The sequence below is a fragment of the Protomyctophum bolini genome (genome assembly GCF_963924005.1).
Source record: "Protomyctophum bolini genome assembly, contig: SCAFFOLD_129, whole genome shotgun sequence".
Classification (NCBI taxonomy): Eukaryota; Metazoa; Chordata; class Actinopteri; order Myctophiformes; family Myctophidae; genus Protomyctophum; species Protomyctophum bolini.
The window spans coordinates 190,906-200,913 of record NW_027665716.1 but is presented as its reverse complement, the minus strand read 5'-3'; positions in this window follow the sequence as shown (position 1 = coordinate 200,913).

Genomic DNA, 10,008 nt, shown 5'->3' with positions numbered 1-10,008 from the left:
TGCTGTGATGTTCCTGGACATCCTTGCTTCAGAAGCATCCCGGTCCATAAGTGCCCACAGGCCATCACCTGAAAGACAAAACACAACAGTAATTAGTACTAATTACTGACTGAAAGTTTACAATTTTATCAATACCTATTCATGAGTCTGCTAATACAGTTGAATTGAATATTACCTGTGGCTGCATCTGCTGTTTGTGTAGATGGCCGTTCTGGTGGTGATGCACTTATGACAGATGCACATTCTCCAATCAGTCTTTTGACTTGGCTCTGGGCACGACCCTGACTAATGAACCCTAGGCATTTGAACCTAGGGTCCAGCAGTGTCGCAAGGCTCATTTGTGTCTGGGTCTCCAGGCCTTCAAACTTGCTTTTCATCAGGTTCATCAGGTTATCTCCCAGTGGTTTTGCTGTGGCATGCGGCTGAGCCGAGCTGGTGATTTGATACAGATTGTGAAGCAACATTTTTACCATTGGGATGACCATTGATCCGGAGACTCTCTTTTCTGTCGACAGTTCAACTGTTGCCATATAAAATGGGCGAAGGACTGTTATGCATGCAGCCATGCTTTCGTAATCCTCCGAGGACAGCGGCGGCACATCATTTGTGATCGTGGAAAGAGTGGCCCCCACTGCCTGCCTCTCATCATACAGACGCTGGAACATGAGGTAGGTGCTGTTCCAGCGAGTGTCCACCTCCTGCATCAGCTTCAGGACTGGCTTTTTATTGGTCTTCTGCACTAGTTCCAGCATCTCCTTAGCTCTAGTGCTGGTCTTAAAGTAGGTCACAACTTTTCGTGACCTGGTGCGCAGGTCTTCCAGGCCAGGCGTTGACACTAGTGCCTTCTTAACAACTAAGTTCAGCCCATGTGCAAAGCAAATTGAATTCCGTTTTGCTAACAGTCTGACAGCTGCAACCATGTTAGCCCCTGCATCTGTCACAATGGCTGCCACCTTATCATAGATGCCCCATTCCACCATGAGAATCCTGAACTCACTGGCGATATTCTCAGCAGTATGGGCTGCTGGGAAAGGCACCACTGCCAAAACCACTGTGGCCAGCTTAGCAGAGTCATCCACATAATGGGCTGTCACTGCCAGATATGCATCCATATTCATGGAGGTCCACATATCACTGGTCAGGCTCACAGCCGCTACGCTCTCCATCACAGCCGTGGCCTTGGCCTTCTCCTCCTCAAACATGGTCAAAATCATCTGCTTCAGAGTCTTTCTGGATGGAAGAATATATGTGGGATCAAGCTTTCCCACAAGCTTCTTGAATCCAGAGTCCTCCACGATGGAAAAAGGCTGGCAGTCTTTCACCACCATGTACACAAGAGCCTCATCCAGCTCTTGCTTCCGGTTAGTTACTAAGACAGACAGAAATATATACATTAGGCCTACAATATGTAAGATTTATCAGACATTTCATTTAAATGAAGCAGGGCTTGTGTCATGGAATATAGTCAATGTATAAGTGCAGTCACTGCAGTGTGATAAATCAATTATAATATAATAGCCTACCTCGACTACCCTCGGCCTCCTGGTGAACAGGAACTCCATGATTCGCATGCTTCGTAGTGAAGTGCCTCACCATGCCGGACGTATTCCCATGATACGCCAGCTGCTGTGCACACACCAAGCACTGAACCTTAAGAGAAAGGCATAAGGCATTTGATAAAAATTAAACCCAATCCAATACTGGCTGTTCATCATTTAACAACTTTACTTCTATGCTTGCATATAGCTCTGCTGTCAGGAAATGAAAAATAAACATGCAGGAAATTAAGAAAACCTTATTTTTTTTAAACACACGGACCAGACTTAAAGGGTGTTCAATAGCACTGATTCATGCAAAAAGTAAAAATCTAAAACTAAAAAAATGAAGCTAGATGGTTTCCTCCAAACAGCAAAGATATTAAACAGCCATGATGAGTTGTAATAACACACTAGCCTACCTTCGACGGAGAGATAATATCGAAATGTTGCCACATCTCAGATCGAGCAGAAGCTGGCTTCTTCCTCGCTGGCTCCATGACGACGATCGACGATCAATACAACAAGCAAACGCAATGTAATAATGATCATATAACAACAACAACTCAACAACAACTACTATGCAAACGCCTACTACTGCAACCCACATATTGTGCATTGTTTGAGACGGTTATAAAGACGGGAAGGCGCTAAAAACCAAACTGTCTCAACCTGTCAGAATCGAGGGGTGGGCTCAGCTGGCACAGGTGGGTGGCACCGGGTGGCATGGCACCCATCAGGTGATTCATTCACAGAACGAACCGGTATGAGGTGGGCGTGAACCCGTGAACCAGTCTGCTGATTCAGTGGGAGGAATGAAGCAGTTACTGGTTCGGACGTCATGGTCACGTGATTTTTTCCCCCAGTGAAGCAAGCTCCGAAGCACTGGTTCATATGCAAATTAAGTTCCGTATCGGAGCGTGTGTCGACGCTTCAGCACAAGACGCCCATCACTATTTAAGGGATAAAAGAAGATATTAGTAGCAGGACTGGAAAAAGACTTGACACATGTATTTCCGTTGTACACAGTCAACATTAAAAAGGTGACTGTACACATGTACGACCCGCATGTTACCAAGGAGAGGATTTTTGATTTTTTGCGGGATTTTGGAGCGGTGTATGAGCACTCAGCCAAGAAGGTTTTGGATGAGACAGGATTTTGGACGGCGAAGTGGGTGATAGACGTGAATTTGAAGGAGGACCCAGTGGGGTTTGATGGTTTGACCCATCCCCCTGCATTCAAGCTAGGGGCCACCTGCAGTATCAGCGGCAGCCCCCGTTTTGCAGGAAATGCAGGGAGGGTGGGCACAGAGCAGACGCATGCAAGGGCGGATCGGCCCCCAGGGCCTGCCACGCCTGCGGGTCTACGGCCCACCTGTTAAAGGCCTGCACTGTGAGGGGTGGGGCAGGTGGTGGGGGGCTTGGGGGAGATGGGACTGTGGCTGGTAAAGTTGGGACTTCCTCTCCGGCTGGGGGGGAGGCCCGAAGGGCCCGCAGAAAAGAAGAGCGGAAGGGGCCTTGCCAAAGGAGGCAGGGGCCCCGAAGCCATCGGCAGCGGTGAAGAAGGTGATGGCAGGAGAAGAGATGGAGAAGAACATGGCCTCCCCAGGAAGTGGGGAGGTGGAGGCGTCGGGGGGGACAGAGGCGGTGATGGCTTTGAGCTTCGGCTCGGGCCGACCCCACGGTATGTTCGCCCCGCCATCGCCGTCTAGAGAACTTGGGACGGTGCCCACCTGGGCGGAACAAAAGGAGGGGAAAGAACCTCCTGGATAGAGGGTATTGACGTACAATTGAAATGGACTTTTGAAATGCACGATGATATGTTGTGGTGTAATGTTTTGGTTTATTGTATTTGGAGGCATACTTTGTTTGATGGAAGCTGGCCTGTGTGGCTAAGTGATGATGTAAAGAAGTTTTTCAAAAAAAAAATAAAAAAAAATCTGTTCTTATCAGTTTAATATCTGATATGTCCCCTATATGGGGACTAAATATTAAACGGATTTTTTGACTGAGGAGTTGAAAAAGGGGCTTGCTCCGTTCACTCCACGCATCGACCCGGCATTGCAGTGCCGTCGGGAACGGTGCACTCTCTTTCGCCTTGTTGAATGGAAAAATAACGGCCTATTTGTAATAAATAGAGATGTGGCTGACACATATTGTTTTAACCATGTTTCTGTGGTCAAAGAAATGTACTGTCATCTACTGTACATGAGCCGTACCGGCCACCTCTGCTGTCGCTTACGGCCATACCACCCTGAACACGCCCGATCTCGTCCGATCTCGGAAGCTAAGCAGGGTAGGGCCTGGTCAGTACTTGGATGGGAGACTGCCTGGGAATACCAGGTGCCGTAAGCTTTTTCATGAAATACATTGGCCAAAGCCATCTGCTGTGTACATAAGCCGTGCCGGCCACCTCTGCTGTCGCTTACGGCCATACCACCCTGAACACGCCCGATCTCGTCCGATCTCGGAAGCTAAGCAGGATAGGGCCTGGTCAGTACTTGGATGGGAGACTGCCTGGGAATACCAGGTGCTGTAAGCGTTTTCATGTCGGCAGACTGAATGACAAAACACTAGATCATGTGCACCACTAACTTGTTGCCCCCCCCCCCAAAGCGTATAGGCCGCACCCACATCATTAAACCGCACCCCCAATCCAACAGGCCACACAACATGCCCCCCGAGCTCTTAGGCCACGCCCACAGCTTTGAACCATACCCCTGAGGTGATAGGCCACACCCAGAGCTTTAAACCACACCCTCCCAAGCCGACAGACCACGCCCACATCTTAAACAAGCCCCTCCAGCCGATAGGCCAAGACCACAGCCTTAAACCACACCCCCCAAGGCGACAAGCAACGGCCGTAGCTTTAAACCGCAGCCCTGAGCCGATAGGCCACACCCACGTTGTCCAACCACGCCCCCAATGTGGGGGGGGGTGTGGCCGAGGGGGAGGGGGACGGAAGGAGTACATGAATTCCGGAGTGCAAGTGAAAAATCTTCAAAGCGTTGAAAAGCATGAACAGCGTGAAAAACACACAATGTGGCATTTTGCCCGGCTCTCCACGCGGCCCCTGGGGGCCTTGGGCCCCCACCGGGGTGCCAGGTCCGAAGCCAGCTAAACCCACAACCCGGCTCTCCATCCGAACCCGGGTACCCACTCTTAAGCACCCCCCTGGAATCTTCACCAGGGGCTGCGGGGCGCACAGCGGCCGTGCCCCTGGGACTCCAAATCCATATTCAATACACACACTTTTGCTTCAACACTCAACAGCCTTGTGTGGCGCTGTGGACTAGTGCGCTTGGCTGTAAACCAAGAGGTTTGTGGTTCGAATCCACCTCGGGGACGATGGTGCTTTTAACATGATCCGAAGCAGTGCTGTTTAAACATTCTAGCTCTATTTATACCCAGCTAATATCCCTTTATATAAAATCTGGATCTGTTCAAGGTGGAGGGTGAACTGGTGTGGCCAATGGGTCGTTAGAGAGGTCACAGAGGTCATTGTCATGCTAATGCCCAAGTGGGCATATGTTGATAACTAAGTGGGTATCAGACCGTGTGGGTATGTCGTTAGCCTAGGAAGCGGACTTCACAGCAGTCAGTTTAAGGGTTATCGCTTCTCGGCCTTTTGGCTAAGACTGCGATCGCCTCGAATTTATAGGTATAGTTTGAGTCTCTACGTGGCCCAAACTTAGTTTTTGGAGGTTCATTGTTGTGGTTGTTGTTTTTTTGCTTGTGTGTGTTTCTTTGTCTAGTGTTTTTTCCTGTTTCATCCCGGATAGTGGGCGACCTCTTCTGGCTGGAACCTGACAACTACTGACCAATCCAGGGTACAGGGTAAGCAGTTTCAAGTTATTATTGCCCCCTTTGGGATTTTTAGCTTTTAGCTGTTGCCCTTTACCTTTTATCTGGTTTTAGTGTTTTAAACCGTATATAGTATTTATCTAGTTTTAGCTGTTTGTAGGTGGAGGTGCCTCCACCATGTCGGCCCTCCGTGCCGGCATGCGGAGGCACCGCACCATTCGTTTTAACACGGATGACACGTTTAGATCGTTGACCAGGGCAGACTTCTCCAAGAGGTTTATCCTAGGTGCAACACAAACGACTGTAGCTGCCATCAACTGCCTGTTCAAACTACCGTTGAACAAAGGCTTTGATGTAAGTTTTACCAGTTCCCACGACAAGACAACTTTTTGGAATCAGTATGAAAAAGTTAAAGACCAGTTTAAGGCTTCCACCTGGAAGAACTGAATGATGCTGCCGATAAAGTGGTAACCATCAGGATGTTCAATGAAATGGTGTGAGAGGAGGATATCATGGCATGGCTGGCTAGATATTGCACGGTGATGGCCAGACCTACCAAGGTGAAGGACGCTGAGGCATTTGGGATTGTAGCTGGAAGGTCCGAGTCAAACAACACCGGGAACGCCAGGGCTTCCAGGGCTTAATGCCGATTCCATCTGTTATAGTTTTTGGAGAAAACAGGGGCTACATTTACTATTTTGGCCAACCCAAACTCTGCCGCAAGTGTGGTGAGATTGGGCATTTGGCAGAAGCATGCAAAAACGTTGTATGTAGGAAATGTAGAGAAATTGGACATGTTTTTGACAACTGTACCAATGGCAGAAGCTGCAATCTCTGTGGAGAAAAAACCCATCTTTTCAGAGATTGCCCGAAATCCTTTGCCAACAAGGCCAAACAGAATACACAAAATGGCCGACCAAACTTACGAGGCCTACATACACCCTGATTTAGATGGCACCGATCATCAGATTCCCCCACAGAGCCCTGTGGTTGGTGGTGTGGAGTCAGGTGAGGCGGGGGAAGGGGAGGAGCCTGTGATAACTCCATCAGCGGGTGTGGTCGAGGAAGATGGGGTGATCCAGGCAGGAGGCGGAGCTGGAGAGGAGAGGGTGGAGCCAGGGAAGACCGACGGTCATGAGAGTGTTAACTCTGACGAGACCGGCAGTCTCATGACCGTCGCGTCAAGTGGGGTGGAGGAGAGAGGTGATAGTGAGAGAAAACCCAGTGACGCCTCCCTCCCCAATGCCCAGCCAGGTGCCAAGAGGACAGCGTCGGAACTGTCTCCTCAAGCTCTTGGAGCTGAGGAGAAGAAAGGTAGAGCTCACTCTCCAGATAGTTCCCAAAACTCTGACCACTTTGCTGCTACTTTCAATTTAAACTGCCCTACCACGTCCTCGACACCGAAGGAAAAAATACACGACATGAGGATGACCGAGCGGCCTAGTGAGGAGCACATGTCTAAAAACCTGGCATCTAATAACATAGATTGCCAGGAAGGGCTATGTGGACATGACGAAAATGCCTCTGTGTTAGAACGTTTTTAACCTGCTAGGTTTTTAGTCTTTCAAAATGGCTTGTCTACTTTTTTTAACTATACTCATGGCTTTCACTGTTTCCACCCTAAATGTGAGAAGCGTGAGGTCGGGAGTTAGAGCCCAGACTGTTTTATCCTTCCTCAACGCTTTAAAGTCTGATGTGTTTTTATTGCAGGAATGCTCGTTGCCCTTTTTAAAGTCATACAGCGAGTGGGGGGAGAAATGGACAGTGGGGCCCTGGCCTCCTTATGGAGTGGCTCCAATGAGAACAGGGCGGACGGCGTGGCCATTTTAGTCAAAAACCCCCACATTCTGGTGAAGGGTAGCACAGTGGTGAGAGACGGGCGGGCGCTTTTAGCACATCTGACTTACTTGGGGAGGGATTTTAACCTACTCAATGTCTATGGTTTTAACGACAAGAACAGCAGATACAGCCTTTTAGAAGACCTGCAGCCCCACATGCTAGGTAGGGATCCATTAGTGGTAGGGGGGGATTTTAACTGTGTTTTAAGCAGGAAAGACAGGCGAGGGGCAGGGGAGGATTTTAGAGTTGATAAGACGTCGGTTTTACTGCAGGGAATTTGTAGGGATTTAAAGTTAACTGACTGTTTTAAAACACTGCATCCTAGAGAGGAGGGCTTCACCTGGCACAGTGGTGACGGCACCAGAGCCTCTCGCATTGATTATGTTTTTACACGGGACTGCCCGCCAACTGATGCTACATTATCCCCTGTTTTCTTTTCTGATCACGCTATGCTTTCCACCACCCTTTCACTTCCCTCAGGTGTGACGATAGGGAGGGGTCTGTGGAAACTGAACTGCTCCCTGTTAGAGGATAAGGAGTTAGGTAGTCAGTACAGGGAGCAGTACAGTCAATGGCAGACCCTTCAAGACTGCTACGATTCACGAGCACACTGGTGGGAGATGGTGAAGGGAAGGACCCAGACTTTCTTTAGAGAGGCAGGTAAGAGAAAGAAAGCTAGGGAAGACAGACGCATGTTGGGGCTGCAGAAAAGACTACAGAGGTATTTTAATTTCCAGCAGCATGGGCATGATTTTAATGAGATGATCAATGAAGTCAAACAAGATATGTTGTTTTTAGCTGAAATCAGGAGTAAAGGAATAATTCTAAGAAGCAGAGAAAGGGAAATTGAAGAAGGAGAGAAATGTACAAGATATTTCTTTAGAAAGATTGTTAACAGGGGGGAGGGGATGGTAAAGTTAAAAGGAGAGGATGGGGAGGTGGTGGAAGATGTAGATGAAATGAAGGAGGTGGTGGAAGTGTTTTACAAAGATTTATATGCTGAAAAGGATATCAATTTGAACACAATGACAGAGGTTTTAGGGTTTTTAGACAAAACGGTTTCCGACAGTGTGCTTTTATCCCAGGATTTTACGCTTTTAGAATTGGATAAATGTTTAAGAAGTTTTAAGAAAGGGAAGTCCCCAGGCAACGACGGACTTCCGTTAGACTTTTATCTGACGTTCTGGGACATTTTAGCACATGACTTGTTGACTGTTTTTAAAGACCTAGAAAGACTAGATCGACTACCCGACAGTTTTAGGTTAGGGATAGTGACATTATTACACAAAAAAGATGACAAGACTGACCTGAAAAACTGGAGACCGATCACGCTTTTAAATTTTGACTGCAAACTTTTCAGTAAGCTTTTAGCCTCACGGATGTCCATGGTTTTAGGGGAGGTGATTCACCCGGATCAAGCCTGTGCCTTACCGGGGAGGAGGATCACAGACAACCTCGTACTGATCCGAGACACCATCTGTTATGCGAGAGACAGAAACATGCGGCTAATAGCACTAAATTTAGACTTTGAAAAAGCTTTTGATCGGGTCTCGCACCAGTACCTCTTTAAGGTACTGCAAAAACTGGGGTTTCCAGGGAGGTTCATAGAGTGGGTGGGTTTGCTGTACAGAGACATCAGCAGTAAATTTGTTGTAAATGGGCACCTGACAAATGCAGTAGATTTGCACTGCGGTGTCCGTCAGGGATGTCAGTTATCCGCCCTCCTCTACATCGCCGCCATCGAACCGCTGGCACAGATCTTGAGAAAGGACCAATGGATCAAAGGGGTAAGCATTCCAGGGAGTGGGGGGGATACAGCCAAGTGTTTTTTATACATGGACGACGTGAATATTTTATGCACTGACCGTACATCTGTTGACAGGACGCTGGACTTGACCGATTTTTATGGACGGGCCTGTGGGGCTAAATTAAACAGAAACAAAACCCAAGCCCAATTTTATGGACCATGGACAGCGACTGACATGACAGGACTACCCCTGACTGTGACCCAGACTGACCTGAAGGTACTGGGGGTCAAATTTGACAGACAGGGAGGGGGCGACACTAATTGGCCAGACCTAGTAGGGAGAGTTAAGCAGAGACTGGGGTACTGGGGACTTAGAAGACTGACGATAGAAGGGAAGGTTTTAATCATCAAAGCTGTGATTTTACCCTTGCTGGTATCTGTCTCCTCAGTTTTTATGCCGCCTCGACGAGTGATTTTAGCCCTGGAGCGAGCCATTTTTTACTTCCTGTGGGGTTCAAAGTGGGAGAGACTGAGGCGTGATGTAATGAAGAAGCCAAAGGAGAAAGGGGGGAAGGGAGTCCCAGACCTGTTTTTATTTTTTGGCAGCCTCTACACCACACTGCACATCCAATATGCTACAGCCCCATCCAGAGAGAACAAGACAACCGCTATGGCCAGATACTGCATGGGGTCTTATCTCACACACCTCAGACTTTTACCAGTTGATCTCCGTTTCCCAGTGTCTTTTAACCTGCCACCTGCCTATGCAATAATCAAAAAGTTTGTACAGCATTTTAACCTCGAACAGGACGTGGATGTTTTAACTGACCACCGCTCTCTTCTCTCTCTTGTGCAGGAGCGGGAAACAGTGAGTCCAGTGCCCGGGCTCGCAGTCGGTGAGCCCCAGAAGGTGTGGCACAATGTAAACCATCCTGCCTTCCTCAACAGACTCCGGGACCTGTCGTGGATGGTGGCCCACGACATCCTCCCAGTCAGAGCTGTTATGCACTCCCGGGGCATGGCAGCACACTCAACGTGCCCCCGTCCTGGCTGTGGCGCCCCGGAGACGGTGAGGCACCTACT